This window comes from Plectropomus leopardus, chromosome 12, assembly GCF_008729295.1.
Source record: "Plectropomus leopardus isolate mb chromosome 12, YSFRI_Pleo_2.0, whole genome shotgun sequence".
Lineage (NCBI taxonomy): Eukaryota > Metazoa > Chordata > Actinopteri > Perciformes > Serranidae > Plectropomus > Plectropomus leopardus.
This window is the reverse complement of record NC_056474.1, coordinates 559,697-579,993: the sequence shown is the minus strand read 5'-3', so window position 1 is coordinate 579,993 and position 20,297 is coordinate 559,697. Positions and strand designations below refer to the sequence as shown.

Genomic DNA, 20,297 nt, shown 5'->3' with positions numbered 1-20,297 from the left:
ATGGGATGATGAGATGAGATGATGATGGGATGATGATGATGATGATGGATGATGATGATGATGAGGATGATGATGATGAGGGATGATGATGATGATGGATGATGATGGATGATGATGATGGATGATGATGATGATGATGGATGATGGATGGATGATGGATGGATGATGATGATGGGATGATGGATGATGATGATGATGATGATGATGATGATGGGATGGGATGAGGGATGGATGGGAATGATGGATGGATGATGATATCATCTCCTCTGACATCAGATCCCTGATGTTTTTTGAATTCAAAGGTGAAAATCCAAGATGGAAATGATTTATTTTATTAAACATCAATGACAACATAAATATGTGGATTTCCAGAATTGCTGATTTGATCCTTCTCTGTTTTGTATACAGGTTTTATTGGTTTTAGTTTTTAGATTAAATATATGACACAGGATTGTGAAACAACAACCTTCCAATCATTATGAGGAAATACCGGCATCATTACAGGAAGTACTACATGTGCACAGCACGTTTAAAAATTTGAGAATGATGTAATGATGTGATGAAGAGCTTGAAGGATGCCTTCACTTTCTGCTGCAAAAAAGAGTGAAATGCTCTATCTGTTATGGTTTTTATGGATGATGTATGGATTAAACAGAATCATGCATGATTTGTTTAAAAACTGTGTTGATGTGTAGTGTCAGTGATTCCTCCACTGATGGCAGCATGAGTTGCCTCTTCACCGTGCGAGATGTGTTTTTCGGAGCTCCAGCAGGGAGCGGAAGGACAGGGATCAGCGACGTGAGGCCTCCCCCAGCGATCCGTCTTAGATCCTCCTCCATCCTCCTCAAACTTGATCCATCGAGCCGTCCTCCCTCCACTGCAGCTCCTGGTTCCTGTCGATCACCAGCTCGTTCAGCTCCACAAACACCTGCACACACACCACACACACACACACACACACACACACACACACAACATCCCCTCACACACACACACACATATCCGTTTTTGTTGGTTTTTTGACTGACAATACACTGACTACATTCATTCCCAGAGGTGTACATGAAACCCGATGATCATCATCACCTCTACATCTCAGTGTACCATTCATCATGATGACCTTACAGTATTATTAACATGTTTTGGACATTACATGTGGACGTTTTGTATTTTAATTCTATTATTTTGTTTGTATATATGATATATATATAGCTAATGTTTACATTATTTACCTAACTATATATATGATTAAAATGATTTATCTGAACTGTCACATCTGACAATGATCCATTAAGTATTGTGGGAGATTGAGTGGTGATAAAGGTCGGGTTAGATAAGATGAAAAGAAAAAAGAAATGAAGTGGTTATTTAAAATACATTGAAATGGATCAGATCTGCGCAGAGGAAGGATCGATTGTATTACTGTTCATCTCGCTGTAAGCGTGAATCAGAATCAGAAATATTTTATTGATCCCTGAGGAAAACTGATACATTACAGTCACTCTGATGTAAAGCTTGGAGAATTATAGAAGGAGTATGAAAATAAAAAGTATGAAAGTAAACAGTAAGTAAAACATAACATAAAAATATGTGCTTTTTGCTTCAATTTTCATTCGAGTATTTAAAATGTTTTAAAATGTAAAATATGAATAATATGTTGAGCATTTAAGTCCATAAAAAACTTAAAAATATGTTCTTTATGTGCAAAACTAGTAAGTTACCTTAAGAAATATTTAAAAAAGAAAAAAGTGCATTATGCTACAGTGTACAACACAATATATACAGAAGCAGAAACAAAAATATTTACAACGTGTGCTTCATACAAAAGTAATAAATCAAAATAAAGTCTGGTAAATTACTTAAAATTCAGCAATGTCAGAATGACAGTTCAGATAAATAATTTTAAAAAATATAGTTAGGAAATAATTAAACATTAGCTAATATATATATATATACAAACAAAATAGAATTAAAATACAAATATATATAAGTCGTTAAAGTAATATACTGTAAGTGCTGAATGGTATGAGATGTAGAGGTGATGATGAAGGTCGGGTTCAGTGTCCTGGGAATGAATGTGTCAGTGTATTGTCCTCAAAAGTAACAAAAACGGATATGTGTGTGTGTGTGTGTGTGTTTGTGTGTGTGTGTGTGTGTGTGTGTGTGTGTGTGTGTGTGCAGGTGTTTGTGGAGCTGAACGAGCTGGTGATCGACAGGAACCAGGAGCTGCAGTGGAGGGAGACGGCTCGATGGATCAAGTTTGAGGAGGAGGTGGAGGAGGAGACGGAGCGCTGGGGGAGGCCTCACGTCGCCTCCCTGTCCTTCCGCTCCCTGCTGGAGCTCCGAAAAACCATCTCGCACGGTGAAGAGGCACTCTGCTGCCCCCAGTGGAGGAACACTGACACTACACATCAACACTGTTTAAACAAATCATGCATGATTCTGTTTAATCCATCTCATATAAAAACCATAACAGATAGAGCATTCACTCTTTTTGCAGCAGAAAGTGAAGGCTTCCTTCCTCTCTTCATCACATCATTACATCATGTTTTTTACGTGCTGTGCACATGTAGTACTTCCTGTAATGATGCCGGTATTTCCTCATAATGATTGGAAGGTTGTTGTTTCCACAATCCTGTACATATATTTATCTAAAAACTAAAACCAATAAAACCTGTACAAAACAGAGAAGGAAAATCAGCAAATGGAAATCCACATATTTATGTTGTCATTGATGTTTAATAAAATAACATGTTTCCATCTGTGGATTTTCACCTTGAATGAAACATCAGGGATCTGATGTAGAGGAGAGTGATGATGTCAGTGTGTGATGATGTCAGTGTGTGATGTCACGGCGTTGTGTTTTCAGGGGCGGTGCTCCTGGACCTGAAGCAGAGGACTCTGCCGGGGATCGCTCAGCAGGTGGTGGAGCAGATGGTGATCTCAGACCAGATCAAAGCTGAAGACCGAGCCAACGTCCTCCGAGCTTTGCTGCTCCGCCACAGGTCCCAAATACATCCATCCATCATCCATCCATCCATCCTTCTCCCTCCCTCCCTCCCTCCCTCCCTCCATCCATCATCCATCCATCCATCCATCCATCCATCCATCATCCATCATCATCATCATCCATCATCCATCCATCCATCATCATCATCATCCATCCATCCCATCCCTCCATCATCATCCATCCATCCATCCATCCATCCATCCATCCATCATCCATCATCATCATCCATCCATCATCCATCATCCATCCATCCATCATCCATCATCCATCCCTCCCATCATCCCTCATCCATCCATCCATCATCATCCATCCATCATCATCCATCCATCCATCATCCATCCATCCATCCCTCCATCCATCCATCCCATCCCATCCATCCATCCATCATCCATCCATCCATCCATCATCCATCCCATCCCTCCCATCCATCCATCCATCCATCCATCCATCCATCCATCCATCCATCCATCCATCCATCCATCCCATCTCATCCTCCATCCATCCATCCATCCATCCATCCATCCATCCATCCCCATCCCTCCCTCCCTCCCTCCATCCTTCCATCCATCCATCCATCCATCCATCCATCCCATCCATCCCTCCCTCCATCATTCATCCATCCAGTAATATCCATCCATATCTCCATCATCCATCCATTAACATCCATCCATAGATCACAGCTTGTTCAGCAAGAACATCTCTGCAGCCAACATGGCCGCCCTGATGGAAAAACACGACGGCCAATCAGAGCCCTCCATCAATCTGACCAATCACAGAGAGGCTGACGGAGAGAAGAGCAAGGTACGAAGATGGCTGAGGACACCTGAGCACCTGTCTGTCTGACGCTGTCTCTCTTACGCTGTCTCTCTGACAGTGTCTGTCTGACGCTGTCTCTCTGACAGTGTCTCTCTGACAGTGTCTGTCTGACGCTGTCTCTCTGACAGTGTCTCTCTGACAGTGTCTGTCTGACGCTGTCTCTCTGACAGTGTCTGTCTGACGCTGTCTCTCTGACAGTGTCTCTCTGACAGTGTCTGTCTGATGCTGTCTCTCTGACAGTGTCTCTCTGACAGTGTCTGTCTGACAGTGTCTGTCTGACAGTGTCTGTCTGACGCTGTCTCTCTGACAGTGTCTGTCTGACGCTGTCTCTCTGACAGTGTCTGTCTGATGCTGTCTCTCTGACGCTGTCTCTCTGACAGTGTCTCTCTGACAGTGTCTGTCTGATGCTGTCTCTCTGACGCTGTCTCTCTGACAGTGTCTGTCTGACAGTGTCTGTCTGACAGTGTCTGTCTGACGCTGTCTCTCTGACAGTGTCTGTCTGACGCTGTCTCTCTGACAGTGTCTCTCTGACAGTGTCTGTCTGATGCTGTCTCTCTGACAGTGTCTCTCTGACAGTGTCTGTCTGACGCTGTCTCTCTGACGCTGTCTCTCTGACAGTGTCTGTCTGACGCTGTCTCTCTGACAGTGTCTCTCTGACAGTGTCTGTCTGATGCTGTCTCTCTGACGCTGTCTCTCTGACAGTGTCTCTCTGATGCTGTCTCTCCGACCGTGTCCCCCCCAGCTGGGACTCATCGGTGTAGTCGTGTCAGGAGGAGCCTTGTGAGTGTTTGACTTGTGGGGATTTGCTGTATTTATTTGGCGCTTCTGTTAATGTGATGTGTTTAGAAAGAAGCCCCGCCCATCAGCCCATCAGCCACTCCAGGTCCAGACATGAAGTGAAGCTGATGGAGAAGATCCCCGAGAGAGCCGAGGCCACCGTCGTTCTCGTGGGTACGTGTCCAACCTCACCTCATGGTCTTCATCACCAGCATCAGTCTGTAGATCCTGAGCTTCAGAGGGTTTGCTGCTTCCCTCTGCTGTGTCTGCAGGCAGCGTGGGCTTCCTGGAGCAGCCCTCCATGGCGTTTGTGCGGCTGCAGGAGGCGGTCCTGCTGGAGTCCGTCTTGGAGGTTCCTGTCCCCGTTAGGTTCCTCTTCCTCCTGCTGGGCCCGCCCACCGCCAGCATCGACTACCACCAGATTGGACGCTCCATCTCCACGCTCATGTCCGACAAGGTGAGTCCCTGCAGCGTGAACGGTTCCTGCCACTGTGTACGATACCACCACCAGAGGGCGCCGCTGCCTTGACCCGTCATGTGCTCACATTAATTCCGCCCTCAGCACTTCCACGAGGCGGCATACCAGGCCGACGACCGCCAGGACCTGCTGACGGCCATCAACCGCTTTTTGGACTGCAGTATCGTCCCTCCCGCCCTCCGACGTCGACGACGACGAGCTGCTGCACTCGGTCGCTCGCTTCCAACGAGAAATGCTGCGAAAGCGGGAGGAGCAGCAGAGCGGCAGACTGCCGGAGAAACAGAGCGGCACTCAGCAGGATGAAGGTCGGTTATCACCTGCTGATTTCCTCTAACGTCTTTGGCGTTTTGTTAGAAAGTATGTTTTGGGGTTTTTTAGCCTTCTGGAGGTCAGAGACAGTGAGTGATGACACACGACTGCAGACCCAAATCAGCCGAGTACACAAACAGCATCTCAAACCAGCAAGACGCCATCGTGAAGCAAGAATGCACTTTTTCACGTCTGTGAATGTCCTCAGATTTTTAGATTTTCAGATTTTTATGAGTTAAAGTTCTCTGAGCTCTTAAACGTCAAACTGCCGAGTAGGAGATTCCAGCTCTCTGTTTGTTTGTTTTTTCATCAACATCCCGAATCACGGTCTCTGAGCCTCTGTGCTGCTGAGTCAGCATTTTACTCTATTCTCACTTCTTACCTGCTTTTGTCACTATAGACACATCTGGAAATATCCCACATTTATGTTAAAAAATACCTGCTTTTGTTGTTACAAGACCAGAAAAAAACAAAGCAGCTTTTGTGGCTATAAACAGGACTTAGAAACAGCAGTTTCTGTCTTCATAAACGCGGACAGAAATGTCCCAGCCTGTCGTTAAAGAATGTCAGTTTTGGTTGTTACGAGACTGGAAATATTCTAAAATCTTGGTTTTAAAAAAACACTTTTCGCTTTAAACATGGCTGGAAATGTTCAGAAAAATACCCGCTTTTGCTGCTGGGAAAGTTGAGCTTTCACTAAATGTTGCTTCAGAAGGAATTTCCCATGATGCCGTTCTCTCACAGCGTGATGTAGCAGCGGTCAGTCGGGGTCAGACTAGGATCAGGACTCAGGGGGTTTTGGCAGAGTTCAGTTTGAAGCTGTGGTCTTCTGAAGGTAAATCAGGGCGTCGTCAGCGTAGAGTGAAAGTTTCTTTTATATTAATAAAAAACCTCCTGATGACACGAGCCGTCCTGATGTTGATGTTCTGATGTCGTTTGTTTTGGTTTTTTTCCCGCAGACTCCCTCGTTCCCTCCAAACCCGGTGACGAGCCCCTGAGGCGCACCGGCCGTCTTTTCGGAGGTCTGATCAAAGACGTGAGTCGACGCTACCCTCAGTACCTCAGTGACATCCGAGACGCTCTTAACCCTCAGTGCATGGCCGCCGTCATCTTCATCTACTTCGCCGCGCTGTCGCCCGCCATCACCTTCGGAGGGCTGCTAGGTGAGTCAGAGACGCGCTGACGGACTCTGAACCTCCTGACGAGCTGTGGTTGGTTCTGTAAGACATTCTCTGTCCACCCGTCCACAGGTGAGAAGACGGAGGGTCTGATTGGCGTGTCGGAGCTGATCGTGGCGACGGCGCTGCAGGGCGTGGTGTTCAGCGTGCTGGGCGCTCAGCCTCTGCTGGTGATCGGCTTCTCTGGACCGCTGCTGGTGTTCGAGGAGGCGTTCTACACTGTAAGAAAAGCTCCCGCCTTTTTCGCTCTGCATTTTCAATCTTTTCCTTTTGTTTTTAGTACTTTTTCTTCCCAAACCATTTTCATACAGCTTTTCTATCTGCAATATATGGATTTTTCAATAAAATCAAAATATTATCAAAAGACATAAATAACCAATATATCTGCCTTTTGACAATGAAAAAAAGAGAGAAAGAAAAACAAGAAAAATTGAAGCGATGCAGAGAATTAGATAGAAATAATGATGACTGGGTTCTCGTTGGTCACACTGAACATATTTTCTTCCCTTTAATTAATTCAGTTTAATGTTGTAGTTATAGATCCGCATCTTCCGAAATCCACCTCCTCTCAAACACTTCTTCTATATTCAGTGAGTCATTTTTTCCATTAATTATACTTCTTGAATCATTTACTATTTAATGTCCTTTGGGCAAAAATAGCAAGAATCAATGTTCATTTTTTTATAATATCCCATCATTTTTTTTAACTATTGACCTCTGACAGACGGTTCATGGCAAAACTGTTGTGTTTATTGTTATAATGCTTGAAATATGTTAAAATACCAACATATATGAATTTATGATGTGGAATTAGTTGTATTACCAGCACTAATATTATTTCCACACATTTACCATCACAGGACTTTGAAAACGTCTCAGAAATGGTGAAAAAAAAATCACACTGATAAAATTCTCACCAAATATATAAGGACAAACATTTAAGATATGGTATTTATAACACAAATATTCAGCCTTTTTTATTTCATTAAAAAATCAGAGAGCGCTCATGTCTGCTGTGATTTTTATTGTAACTCCATGCAGGATGCAGCTGAAAAGGCGACGCAGCGACATCTAGTGGACGTTTTTAAAAACGCAAAGCTAAACCGATCGGTAGAGACGACTCGAACAGAACGAGTTCAAACACAGTTTTCATCACAACACGGTGACTCAGACTGAGCGGGACGTTAAAGGGTTAAAAATCTTCTGACCGAAATGATCCTTTAACGTTTAAAAAGTGTCGAGCCGTCCTCGAGACGATCAGACGTCCAACACAGACGGACACGTTTGCTGCTCCCTGTATGCTGCGAGCTGACCTTTGACCTGCCGCCTGCCTGCTGTGCTCACCTGTAGTTCTGTAAGGAGAACGGCGTGGAGTACCTGACGGGGCGGGTGTGGATCGGTTTCTGGCTCGTGCTCATCGTCGTCCTCACCGTGGCCTTCGAGGGAAGCATCCTGGTTCGCTTCGTCTCCCGTTTCACTCAGGAGATCTTCTCCTTCCTCATCTCCCTCATCTTCATCTACGAGACCTTCGCCAAGCTCATCAAGGTGAGGTCAGGGGTCAGAGGTCAGATGCCAGGGGTCAGAGGTCAGCGATCAGATGCCAGGGGTCAGGGGGTCAGGGGTCAGAGGTCAGGGGTCACATGATTGAAAGAAATTCAAAAAATGACTCCAGAACTTGGAGCCACTCTGAGTTTCTCTTCTCGTCTCCTCCAGATCTTTCAGGAGCATCCTCTCCGAAACTGTTACCATGGAAACAACACAGCGTCTCCATCCCCGTGCAACTTCACCGCAGCCGCCGGGAACTCTGGGAAGGTTGTGGGAGAGCCGAACACGGCGCTGCTGTCGTTCGTTCTCATGATGGGAACTTATTTCATCGCTTTCTACCTGCGAAAGTTCAAGAACAGCTCGTTCTTCCCCGGCAGGGTCAGTACACCTGAGGACAGACAGGAGGACAGACAGGAGGACAGACAGCTGAGGACAGACAGCTGAGGACAGACAGGAGGACAGACAGGAGGACAGACAGCTGAGGACAGACAGCTGAGGACAGACAGGAGGACAGACAGAAAGGTGGACAGAAAGACATGTGGACAGACGTGGACAGACAGGAGGACAGACAGGTGGACAGACGTGGACAGACAGGAGGACAGACAGGTGGACAGACGTGGACAGACAGGAGGACAGACAGGTGGACAGACGTGGACAGACAGGTGGAGGATCAGTTGAATACTATTTTTTGTTTCTTTAAGATTCAAATTTGAGATTTTGGCTATTTAAAAAAAAAAGTGTCTTTTTTCTTTTAAAATTCTTGTTGATCTTAAAGATTTTTCAAGAAAAAAATGGAAATTTTTATTTTCTTTAAAATTTGTTGCATTTTTGTTCTTTTAAATTTCTTTGGTGATTAAAAAAATGACCTCTTTCATTTTTGCCAATTTTTAAAGAAAAAAAATATTTTCTTTAAAAAACTTTTGTGACTTTTTATTTTTCTTTTGAAAACTTTTGGTGATTTTTAAGGTTTTTCATGACTGTCGTGCTGTCAGCGTTGTCTTTTTTAACGGTTGGTACGGTGAAGCTCTGTGGAGGCGGAGGCGGGTCTTCCTGTCCGCCTGTTTCCCTCAGAGCCAATCACGGATCTGCAATCTGCTGTTTGCGTTTCAGCTCCGCAGGATCATCGGCGACTTTGGCGTCCCCATCGCGATCCTGATCATGGTGCTGGTGGACTACAGCGTGGAGGACACGTACACTCAGGTCTGCTTCTGACCGTCTCCGAGCCCCGAGTCGACTCGGCGCTCTGCACACGCTCACTTTGCTCTCCTCCTATTGGCCAACAGAAACTGAGCGTGCCCAGTGGGTTCTCGGTGTCCAGCCCGGAGAAGCGCGATTGGCTGATTTCTCCTCTGGGGTCAGACGGCGAGTTTCCTCTCTGGATGATGGCGGCCAGCATTCTTCCCGCCATCCTGGTCTTCATCCTCATCTTCATGGAGTCTCAGATCACGGCGTGCGGCTCTAAATTCTTCTTCTTCTGTGGTTGCTGGTTGCGGTGCAGTCTGGGTCTGATATTCCCCGCTCTCTGTCTGCAGGCTGATCGTCAGTAAGAAGGAGCGGATGCTGGTGAAGGGAACTGGTTTTCACGTGGACCTCCTCATCATCGTGGTGGTGGGTGGAGTCTCTGCGCTGTTTGGGTTACCGTGGTTATCGGCCGCCACCGTTCGCTCCGTCACCCACACCAACGCGCTCACCGTCATGAGCAAAGCCGTCGCCCCGGGAGACAAGCCCCGCATCCAGGAGGTCAAGGAGCAGAGGGTGACGGGCTTCCTGGTGGCAGTTTTAGTGGGTATGACATCACAGCGGCGAAAACATCCCGAAGCTGTCGGTTTGGAGGGTGACTTAAAAAAAACAAACAAAAAAACACTTTAGGGATTTTAAAAGATTGTGATTGTTTTTCCTTGAAAAAAGACATTTATTTCTGAATTATTGGTGATTTTTTTTTTTCCTGTGACATTTAAAAACTTTCATGAGATTTTTTCTTTTTTTTTGTGATTTTTCTGTCTTTTAAAATTTTGCCTTTTTTTTCTTAAAAATTTTGGTTATTTTAAGATTTTTGTGGATTTTTTTTCTCTTAATTAATGCCTTTTTTTTTCTTTAAACATTTTTGGTGACTTTTTTCATTAAAAGTTTTGTTAATTTCAAAAACATTTGGCAATTATTTGTCTGTAAAGCTTTTAGGGGATTTTTTTTCTCTAAATATTTATGGAAATTAAAAAAAAACTTTCTGGCAAGTTGTTTTTTGTATAAAACCTTTTGTGTGTTTTTTCTTTAATTTCTTTTGTCTTTTATTTTTTACTTTTTGACGTTTTTTTCCTTCAAAATTTTTGTTGATTTTTTTTTTTCATTGAAAATTTTTGGTGACTTAAAGAAAACACGTCCTCACCATTCTCCACAGCCACAAACTGTAAAAACTGAATCATAAACTAATGTGGTCTCCGTCTGTCTCCGTCTGTCTCCATCTGTGTCCGTCTGTCTCCGTCTGTCCTCAGGTCTGTCCATCGTCATCGGGGACGTCCTGCGTCAGATCCCTCTGGCGGTGCTGTTTGGGATCTTCCTCTATATGGGCGTCATGTCTCTGAACGGGATCCAGCTCACCGAGCGACTCGTCCTGCTGCTGATGCCTCCGAAGTACCACCCAGACCAAAACTACGTCCGCAAGGTCAGCCCCGCCCCCTGACCCGGGACAGACGTGTCAGATAGAGATGGAGGCGCTGACTCGAGTCGCGGGACGTGGACCCGAGTCACGGCTCTGCTGACTTTCTGCTGACTCAACTCTGACCCCAGTGACTCGAGACCTGTGGACCATTCGACTGAGACTGAGACAGGGGACATGTTTGACATCACTCGGACATGAGGGACACATCAAGTCCAAGTCAACTGTGCAAAAAAAGTCTTACCTGTCTGTCTCTGTCTCACCTGTCTGTCTCATCTGTCTGTCTCACGCGTCTCTCTGCTTCTGTCTCAGGTGAGGACATTAAGGATGCACCTGTTCACGGTCGTCCAGCTGACCTGCCTGTCTCTCCTGTGGGTCGTCATGGCGACGGCGGCGGCGCTGGCGTTCCCCTTCATGCTGCTGCTGACCATCCCGGTGAGGATGCTTCTGCTGCCCCGCCTCTTCAGCCGCCGCGAGCTGCAGAGTGTAAGTCCCGCCTCCTCCACCACGATGTCATCGTGACATCATCACCAGAGCAGAGAGGACTGGTCAAACTTTAAATTAAAAAAAAAGGTCAAACTTTAAAACGTAGAATAAACAGATTCTGATGAATCATCAATATTTCAACATCAGACGTGGTTATGATACGATGTATTCAGGGACCGTCTGTAAGGTTTTCAAGAAAACAAAACACCAACATTTTAAAGACAACAAAGGCCAAAAAAAGTTTAAAAAATGAATAACTGAATAAATTTCCAAAAATATAAAAAGTAAAGAAAATAAAACTGGCAAAAAACTTTTTTTTTTTTTTTTTTTTTTTTAAAAAGGCCACATTTAAAAAAAAAAAAAAAAAAAACAAAGAAAGAAAATTCACCAAATAAAAAAAATCTCCAAAACTTTTTATAGAAAATAAGGAATCACCAAAAAACATAGAGAAATCACCAAAAAATGTTTTTTTAAAATTGCCCAAAGATTTTTCAAGAAAACAAAATCAGCAAAAAAATGTAAAGAAAATAAAAACAGATCGCCCAAACTTTTGAGGAAAAAAAGGCAAAAAAGGAAAACAAAATTACATTTTTAAAGCGAATAAAAATAGGCCAAAAAATGTAGAAGAAAAAATATCACCAAAAAAATATGAAAGCCAAAAATTTTTGAAAAACAAAAAAAAAAAAAAATGGCCAAAAGATGTTTATTAAAAAAGAAATGGCTGAAAATATTAAGGACAAAATTTCCAAAAATTGTGAAAGAAAAAAATTGCCAACATTTTTTAAAGATAAAGGCACAGATATTTTTTTGTGGGGGGGGGGGGCAGGAAAGATTTTTTACAAAAATTACCGAAAAAATTTGTAAAGAAACGATGCCTTCCAAACCCGTGTCCCGTCCCGGCCTGTGACCTGTGACCTGTGACCTCTGACCTCCTGCAGCTGGACGCTGATGATGCGGAGCCTCACCTGGAGGAGAAGGAGGGGCAGGACGAGTACTCACAGCTGCAGATGCCCGTGTGACCCCGCAGCAGCGTCCTGATTGGTGGATCCTCCTCCTTCATTAGCATATATGTGACATGTGTCCTGTAGCAGCGCCGGGCGGCGGGCTGCACACGCTTCCTCTGATGTCATAGTCGCTGAACGCCGTCCGAAAGCTCGTCTGTCGTCACGTTTCTCAGATCACTAACTCATCATCTCTCTGCTCTCATTAAACACACTTCATCTGTAGAAACCACAATTTTTGTTCATTTACGTCTTCATTACACAGGTTACTCTCCATACAGCACTGATGCTCAACCCACGGCCCGCGGGACAAATCTGGCCCCTGACAGGGCCCCCAGTGGCCCCCAAACATTTTCTAATGTTCAATAAAAATAAAGTGATTGACCCTGTGAATTTGTCCTTTTAGTGTTCAGAGGAGAATAAAAACGCATCAAAACAGATCCCCACACCCCGACAGAGAGGACACAGCTGAGACACTAATGTCCTAAAGTCCAAGAAATGTCCTAGAATGTGAGTAATGTCCTACAAAACTGAAAATGTCCTAAAAAATGTTTTTTTTTTCTTTTCTGAACAATAACGGTGACCTCACACGTCAGTCACTGATGTGCAGCTCTGCTCGGAGCTCCCGGAGTCACGCTGCTTTCAGTCTTTTCTCTTTTTTTTGGTAAATATTTAAAGAAAATATTGTTTTTCTTTTTGTCTTGATTTTTTTTCTTCTTCTTCTTTCACATGTCTGGTAACTCTTTTTTTTCAAAAATGTTCAGCATTTTCTTTTCTTTTTTGTTTTCTTAAAAAAAATTTGATGTTTTTTAAAAAAGTTTTGGCCTGCCTTGCAAACCTGCATTAAGGCGTGTTTTCTTTAAAATCTCCATCTGTGAAACTTTTATGAGCCACAGAAGCTCTGAAGTCCTGCAACACCTGAAGGTAACACAAAATAACACCAGTTACTCCTTTAACTGTAGTATTATCAGTTATACTGCGAATACTACCACAGTTACTGCATCCTCTAATGACTCACAGTATCTCTCTGCCCCCCCGTCCCTCACTCTCCTGGTTGCCGAGGCGACCTCCCCTCCCCGTCACAATGGCTCCATCGGAGCGTCTCAGTGAAACCTGAGCAGGCGTGGCGGCTCGAGGTCATCTGAGCCGAGGCTGCTGAATGTTTGATGGAAGCCGTCAGAGATCCTCCGCCACACAAACACCTCACCAGGTAGACGGAGGCAGGTAGACGGACCTCAGGTGGACCTCAGGTGGACGCTCCAGCAGGCTTCAGGTGGACGCTCAGTTGGACGCTCTGTGGCTCCAGCAGGTACAGACTCTCTCTCACTCAGAGTTTCTTTCCTTTAAAACGATGTTTTTCCGACCTGAGTGATGTCATCAGGTGTGTCATGTGTCCGGCCGCGCAGACACCTGTGGGGAGAAGGTGATGTCATAGACCCCGGCTGATGACATCATCAGGGGATGATGATAAATAAGACATTATGAGAGTGATGACATCATCTGAGGGAACGTCACCTGTAAATTTCCTCAAACTCTGCAGGAAAATCACCTGAACGCAGACGCAGAGTCCTGACGCTGACCTTTAACCCCTGAGAGACTTTTTAAACGTTTGTGTAATTATGAGGAAAGATGAATGAGTGATGATGTCATCTGAAATAATGACTGATGGATTGTGTTCATCGGGTCAGGAGTTAACTCTAACTGTTACGTTCGGGTCAAAAAACAGATTATTACCAGAAAATATACAAAAGCTGTTTGTTTTTGGTTCAGAGGATCAAAGACGGAAACTTAATTTAAACATCAGTTACCTAAAAGCAGATGTGTGTTTCAGTGTCAAACTGTGGAAGTCTTCACGGTTTTTAAAGGTTGATATTAATATCTGTCAGCTCAAAAATATGTATGAGGACGAAATAATGAGACAATATGAAGCTGCCAGGTAGTGTTTTATTTTTATGAGTAGCTGTGTGTTTGGCTTTTCATTCTTTTTTTTTCTCACTGTTTCATAACTACTGACTGCTGACGGACAGACGTCTACTTTTATTAGTCGATTTATGTTTGAGGAAGCGTCTGGTGAAATAAGATTTTATTTTCTGCTGCATCTCTTTTCCATCATAGAACGTAACAACTTTGATTTTTTTCACTTTTTGATTTGAATTTTCTGTTTCCGTGAAAATATGGGCCTTTCTTTCATCTCATTTGTTGTCATTTTTTCGGTCTGGCACCACCTGCGACAGGTGAGGCTCTCAGGATGTCTGACAGCAGGCAGCGAACTCTGTCCACCTCCGGAGAGTCTCTGTACCAGGTCCTGGGTCTGCAGAAAGGCTGCTGCCATGACGACATCAAGAAGTCCTACAGGTGAGACGGCCCCGCCCACTCACCTGCACCAGCTGATCGGTCAGCTGATCACATGTCATTCATAGACTGAGACACGTGTACGCAGACTATCAGTAACCGTGTGTGTGTGTGTGTGTGTGTGTGTGTGTGTGTGTGTGACGTCAGGAAGCTGGCACTGCGTTACCACCCCGATAAAAGAACCCGGACAACCCGGAGGCGGCGGAGAAGTTCAAGGAGCTGAACAGCGCCCACGCCGTGCTGTCCGACCTGACCAAGAGGAACATCTACGACTCGTACGGCTCTCTGGGGCTCTACGTGGCGCAGCAGTTTGGAGAGGACAACGTCAACACCTACTTCATGCTGTCCACCTGGTGGGCTAAGGTGGGCGGGGCTAAACGCCGTTTCTGTGTGCATGTGACCAGGCAGGAAACGTGTCACGGAGCTGCTGGTCTGATCTTTGTCGCTCTCATCGAACATGTCGACGCTGTACGTCTCTGCTGATACCACCCGAGACTTCGCTGTGTGCATTTCATAAACGTCTGTGCTATCAAACCTTTTTTTATCAACACCCTGAGGCATTTCCTGGAGCGTTTGTGCATCAGACTGGTCATTTTTTGGCATCACATCACAGCATCTCCAGCGGCGTTTGTGCCACAAAATCCGTCTTTTTCTAAGTGAGAAAAAGACGTTTGTTTGTGCTTTCAAACCTTGGCATTTGTTAGCGACACATTGAGGCATTTCCAGCGGCATTTGTGTCATAAAGCTTGTCTTTGTTGTAATGATGTATCGAGATGTTTCCAAGACGTTTGTGCCATAAAACTTATCTTTTTTCTAATGATACTTCGAAGTGTTTCCCGGGCATTCGAGCCATCTGGATGTTTTTCAGTGTGACACATTACAGCATTTCCAGCAGCATTTGTGTGCCATAAAACCTATTTTTTCTAATAACATGTAGAGGTGTTTCTAGGGCGTTTTGTGCCGTCAAAACCTGGGTGTTTTTAGGGACACATTGAAGCATTTCCAGCAGTTTTTGTGCCATAAAACTTGTCTTTTTTGTAATGATACATTATGGTGTTTCCAAGGATTTTTGCTGTCAAATCTGGATGTTATTTAGTGACCCATAACAACATTTTCAGCACCGTTTGTGCCATCAAACCTGCTTTTTATGCTCCTTGATGTGTGCTTTTAACGATATATCAAGGAGTTTCCAGCTGCTTTTGTGCCATCAAATCAAGATGTTTTTTCACAGTACATTTTTCTGCTGTTTGTTTTGTGCCATCAAATCTGCTTATGTATGTTGCAACACATCAGAGTGTTTCCAGGTCGTTTGTGCCATTAAACCAGCTATTGGTTCTTTTTCTTTCAACAACACATCACGGTGTTTCCAGCAGCGTTTGTGTCATAAAACCTGTTTAGGTTGTTTTTTTGTACATCGCAGCATATCATTTGGGGGGGGGGGGGTTACATCACATCACGGTATTTCCACCAGTGTTTGTGCATCAGACCCCTCTGGTCCTTCCTTGTCTCTAGTGGATCACGATGTGTCCTGTGAGTCCTGGTCTCAGGTGGTCTGGTGTGTCTCCTGTGTGTGTCGTGGGTCTGTTCCTGGTCTCATGTGGTTCTCTTGTGTGTCTCCTGTGTGTGTCGGGGTCTGTTCCTGGTCTCATGTGGTTCTTGGTGTCTCCTGTGTGTCAGGGTCTGTTCCTGGTCTGCGGGGTCCTGACCGGCTGTTACTGCTGCTGCTGTCTCTGCTGCTGCTGTAACTGCTGCTGTGGGAAACTGAAGCCGCCGCCCACAGCTGTGTGTGGGGGTGTGTGGAGCCATGATTACGTTCACCTGAATGACGACCTGGAAGAGGAGAGACGCAACGAGCGCGACAACGGTGAGTCCACATTTGTGTGAAGTCACAGCTTTTTTTTGTGTACTTTGAAACCTGGATCGACTTCAGTGTCATTTTGCTTTGTTGATTTCTTTCCAAAACACGAAGAAAAATCAACGACTGCAGCTGGGCCAGAAATGTCCCTCAAACTGCATGAAAGTTTATGTGTGTAAAATGTGCTGAATGTGAAAATGACCTGAAAATAGTGTGAAAAAAAAAAACATTTCAAAATTATAGGGAAAATGTCCAGTTTCATATTCAGAATTATTATAATATTTCAAAAAAAATTAGGTTACAGAAATAAAAAAACTTTATACCCCCCCACTTTTTTTAAAAAAATGATTTGGGGGGGCATTTTATTTTATTGTTTATTGTTTTAATTTTTTACCTTTTTTTTGTTGTTGTTATTTTCAGTTCATTTTTTCTTTTTTTTTTTTTGTTTCTAATATCCTAAATTTTTGCTGATTTTTCATCCATATCTCGTTAAGTTGCTCATTGTTTTCTACCAATGTTTTTGAAAGAAGTCAAACCAATGTGCTCAGGGTTAAAGAGTCAAATCCATCAGGTGATCAGTTACTGAACAGTTATTGATTAAAGGTTTCCAGCCATTGTGTGATCATGTCTGAGGTTTTGAAACCATTCAATCAATAATTACAAAGGATGTCAGTCAGCAGGTATTTTTTGGATCATCTGCAGTTTAAGTTTTTTTAAACCTCTTAACCTCTAAACCTTAACTCTCAGCTTAAAAAACAAAACATCCTATAATTTATAACTTTACTTTAGAAGAGAAACTTTTTTATTATTTAAAAAGGTTAAGGTCAAAGTTCATGTGTTTTTTAGTTAATATATTTTGAAAACACTTAAGCGGTACAGATAATCCATTGAAAACTCTCCATGAATGATTCTACTGAACTGAATTTAACACGTTAACAGCAAGTGAAGAGGAGAAACAGCTGCAGCAAAACAACTCAGCTGAGCAGCTGCTGCTTAATTAATTCTGTCAAATAAACAAACATGAATAAATAAGTAAACTCAGGTTATTTTATTTTATGTTTTTTTACTTCTTAAAAGGCCTTAAAAATATTCCATTCAGTGAATGTTTCCATTAATTTGTCCCAAATCTGGTTAAATATTGAACAACACACACACACACACACACACACACACACACACACACACACACACACACACACACACACACACATTTTTTGGTAATTTTCTTTTCTTTTAATTTTAAAAAGTTGGTCATTGCTCTCTTTCTGTTTTTTTTTTTTTGGAGAAATCAAGTTTTGTTTTAAAGAGTGAAAACTCCTTAGAATTCACCAAATAACACTGAAGCCAAAAATGCTCTTAATTTATACCTTATAAAATAAACCTAAAACCAGGGACTGAAAAATTAAGGGATGTGTTTTCATGTTGTGATTTTGTTGTTTGTGTGCGTATGTGTGTGCCAGATAACCAAAAAAAAAAAAAAATTAATTGTTTTAAACATTTTTCAGCTAATTAACCTAGCTATTAGAGGTAATAAATGAGTCTCTTTTTCTTCTTCCTGTTGTGATAACTGTGTGTGTGTTGATGCATGTGTCCTAAATGTAGTCCAGATTGTGTATTTGAGTGTAATCAGTGAATTTGCAGCTCAGCTCCTACAATAAGTCTAAAATACACTGTGGAAACTAAATAGTTACATTCAGACTGTTCAGGTCCAAAAATGCTCCATTGAAACCCATTCAAACTGACATTTTTGATCCCACAGCCATCAGAGCAGAAAAACAGGACTTGTATTATTTCTGGGTGTCATTCTGGGCTTTTGACTCTGAATTTGTCATTTTGACTATTTTCCACCTGATGAGGTCATTTTGACCATATTTGGCATATGGAGGAAATACATGCTATTTCCACTAGGTGACCTGTCACAGTCAATGTAGCTGCTGATCACTGACATATCCCAGACTGTCAGCAGCTACACTCACACACTGACATATCCCAGATCACTGACATATCCCAGACTGTCAGCAGCTACACTCACACACTGACATATCCCAGACTGTCAGCAGCTACACTCACACACTGACATATCCCAGACTGTCAGCAGCTACACTCACACACTGAGGAAATAAATCTAAAAACATAGCAGCATCTGACAGAAACCTTTATTTAAAGGGTTAAAAAAAAAAAACGATTGATGATATTTTTTGATTTTGAAAAGGCATTTTGTGTGCAGAGCGTCTAAAGGGTTAAAAATCTTTGGTCGTTTGGGGATTTGAGCACTCAAACATCAGAATCATCACTTTTCACTTATTACATATGAATCTAAATCAATATTGATGTTTTAAATCTATAATCATGGTAGCATTCATGTGAACTGAGTTGTTGTTGATGGAAATAAAGTTTTGGGTTGGAGAGTTTCCATGGTTTTGTGACTGCGCTGAGAGTCGGACCTGATCCAGACTCAGACCACAAGTCCCTGTAACAGTGTGACTTTATGAGCCTTCGAATAAACTGTTCGAAAAAAAACACTGTGAGAAATGCACCGAGCAACTAGTGGTAAAAAGTTTTTTTAAAAAATTAACTAACTGGATTTTTTTCTGTTCACTTTTTTTCTGTAGCATTTTTTTGAGGATTTTTTTCCCCATGAATGAGTTTGAGGAAAATTTTTTAATTTATTCTTTTTAAAGAAAAATCGCCACAATTTACAAGTCCAAAGGCAGTGTGAAAACAGATTTTCTTTTTGTGCGACAGATATTTTTTGGGCGATTTTTTGCCTTTAATTGATAGTACAGCTCAAGTGTGTGTGTGTGTGTGCAAAAAAACAGGGGGGGGGGTAAAGGGGGGGTGGGGCTGAGATACAGCAGGAGGCGTGCAGCCCAGCTGCTCCTCGCTCCTCGGGCTCACTCCTTGGATGGCCCTTTTAAAGCCCCCCCATGCTGTGTCAGGCCTCCTGTGACCTTTGACATATAAGGACATGTGGGCACGGTGAACACGCCTTGAGCCTGACGTCCGTCAGTCTAAAAACAGACCGTCTTTCTTGCTGCAAATCCTGCACGCGCTCCTTCACTGCTCTCTCTGCTCCTTCTCCTTTCTTTGTTTCTCCTGTGCGCCTCCCCTCGGCTCATCATGGAGAGTTTGGAGAAGCAGCTCATCTGCCCAATCTGTCTGGAAAAAATTTCACCAAAACCCGTCGTCATCCTACCCTGCCAACACAACCTCTGCAGGAAGTGCAGCCAACGACGTGTTCCCCACACAAAAACACAAAAACACACACACAAAACAACACAAACACACAAAACACAAGACAACACACACAACACAACAGAGACACACACACACAAACAAAACACACAACACACACACACACACAGACACAAAAACACACACACACAACACACAAACACACACACACACACAACACACACACACACAGACACACACAGACAACAACACAACACACACACACACAGACACACACACAGACACACATACACACACAGACACAGACACACACACAGTGGAATTTGTCTCGGCGTTTTGGTGTTTTGGTGCAAAACAAAAAAAATAAAAATTTGAAAGATCGTAACTTTAAATAGAATAAGAAATAATGTAAAAGGAATATACGACGAGGGGTGGCCCCACCGTAACGTGCGGTGGTCGTTTCCGCTGCCCGTCGTGCCGTCATGAAGTGGTTCTGGATCGACACGGCGTGTACGGGCTGCAGAGGAACCTGCTGGTGGAGAACATCATCGACATGTACAAGCAGCAGGGCAGCAGCAGGTAACACACACCTGTACACCTGCACACACACATACACAACTGCACACACACACACACACACTG

At 43.4% G+C, this 20,297-nt stretch overlaps 2 pseudogenes; both read left to right on the top strand.

Moving 5' to 3' along the window:
• Positions 1 to 723: 723 nt before the first annotated feature.
• LOC121951157 lies at positions 724 to 12,691 on the top strand (annotated as a pseudogene).
• An 853-nt stretch (positions 12,692 to 13,544) lies between these two features.
• LOC121951155 lies at positions 13,545 to 20,238 on the top strand (annotated as a pseudogene).
• Positions 20,239 to 20,297: the final 59 nt, after the last annotated feature.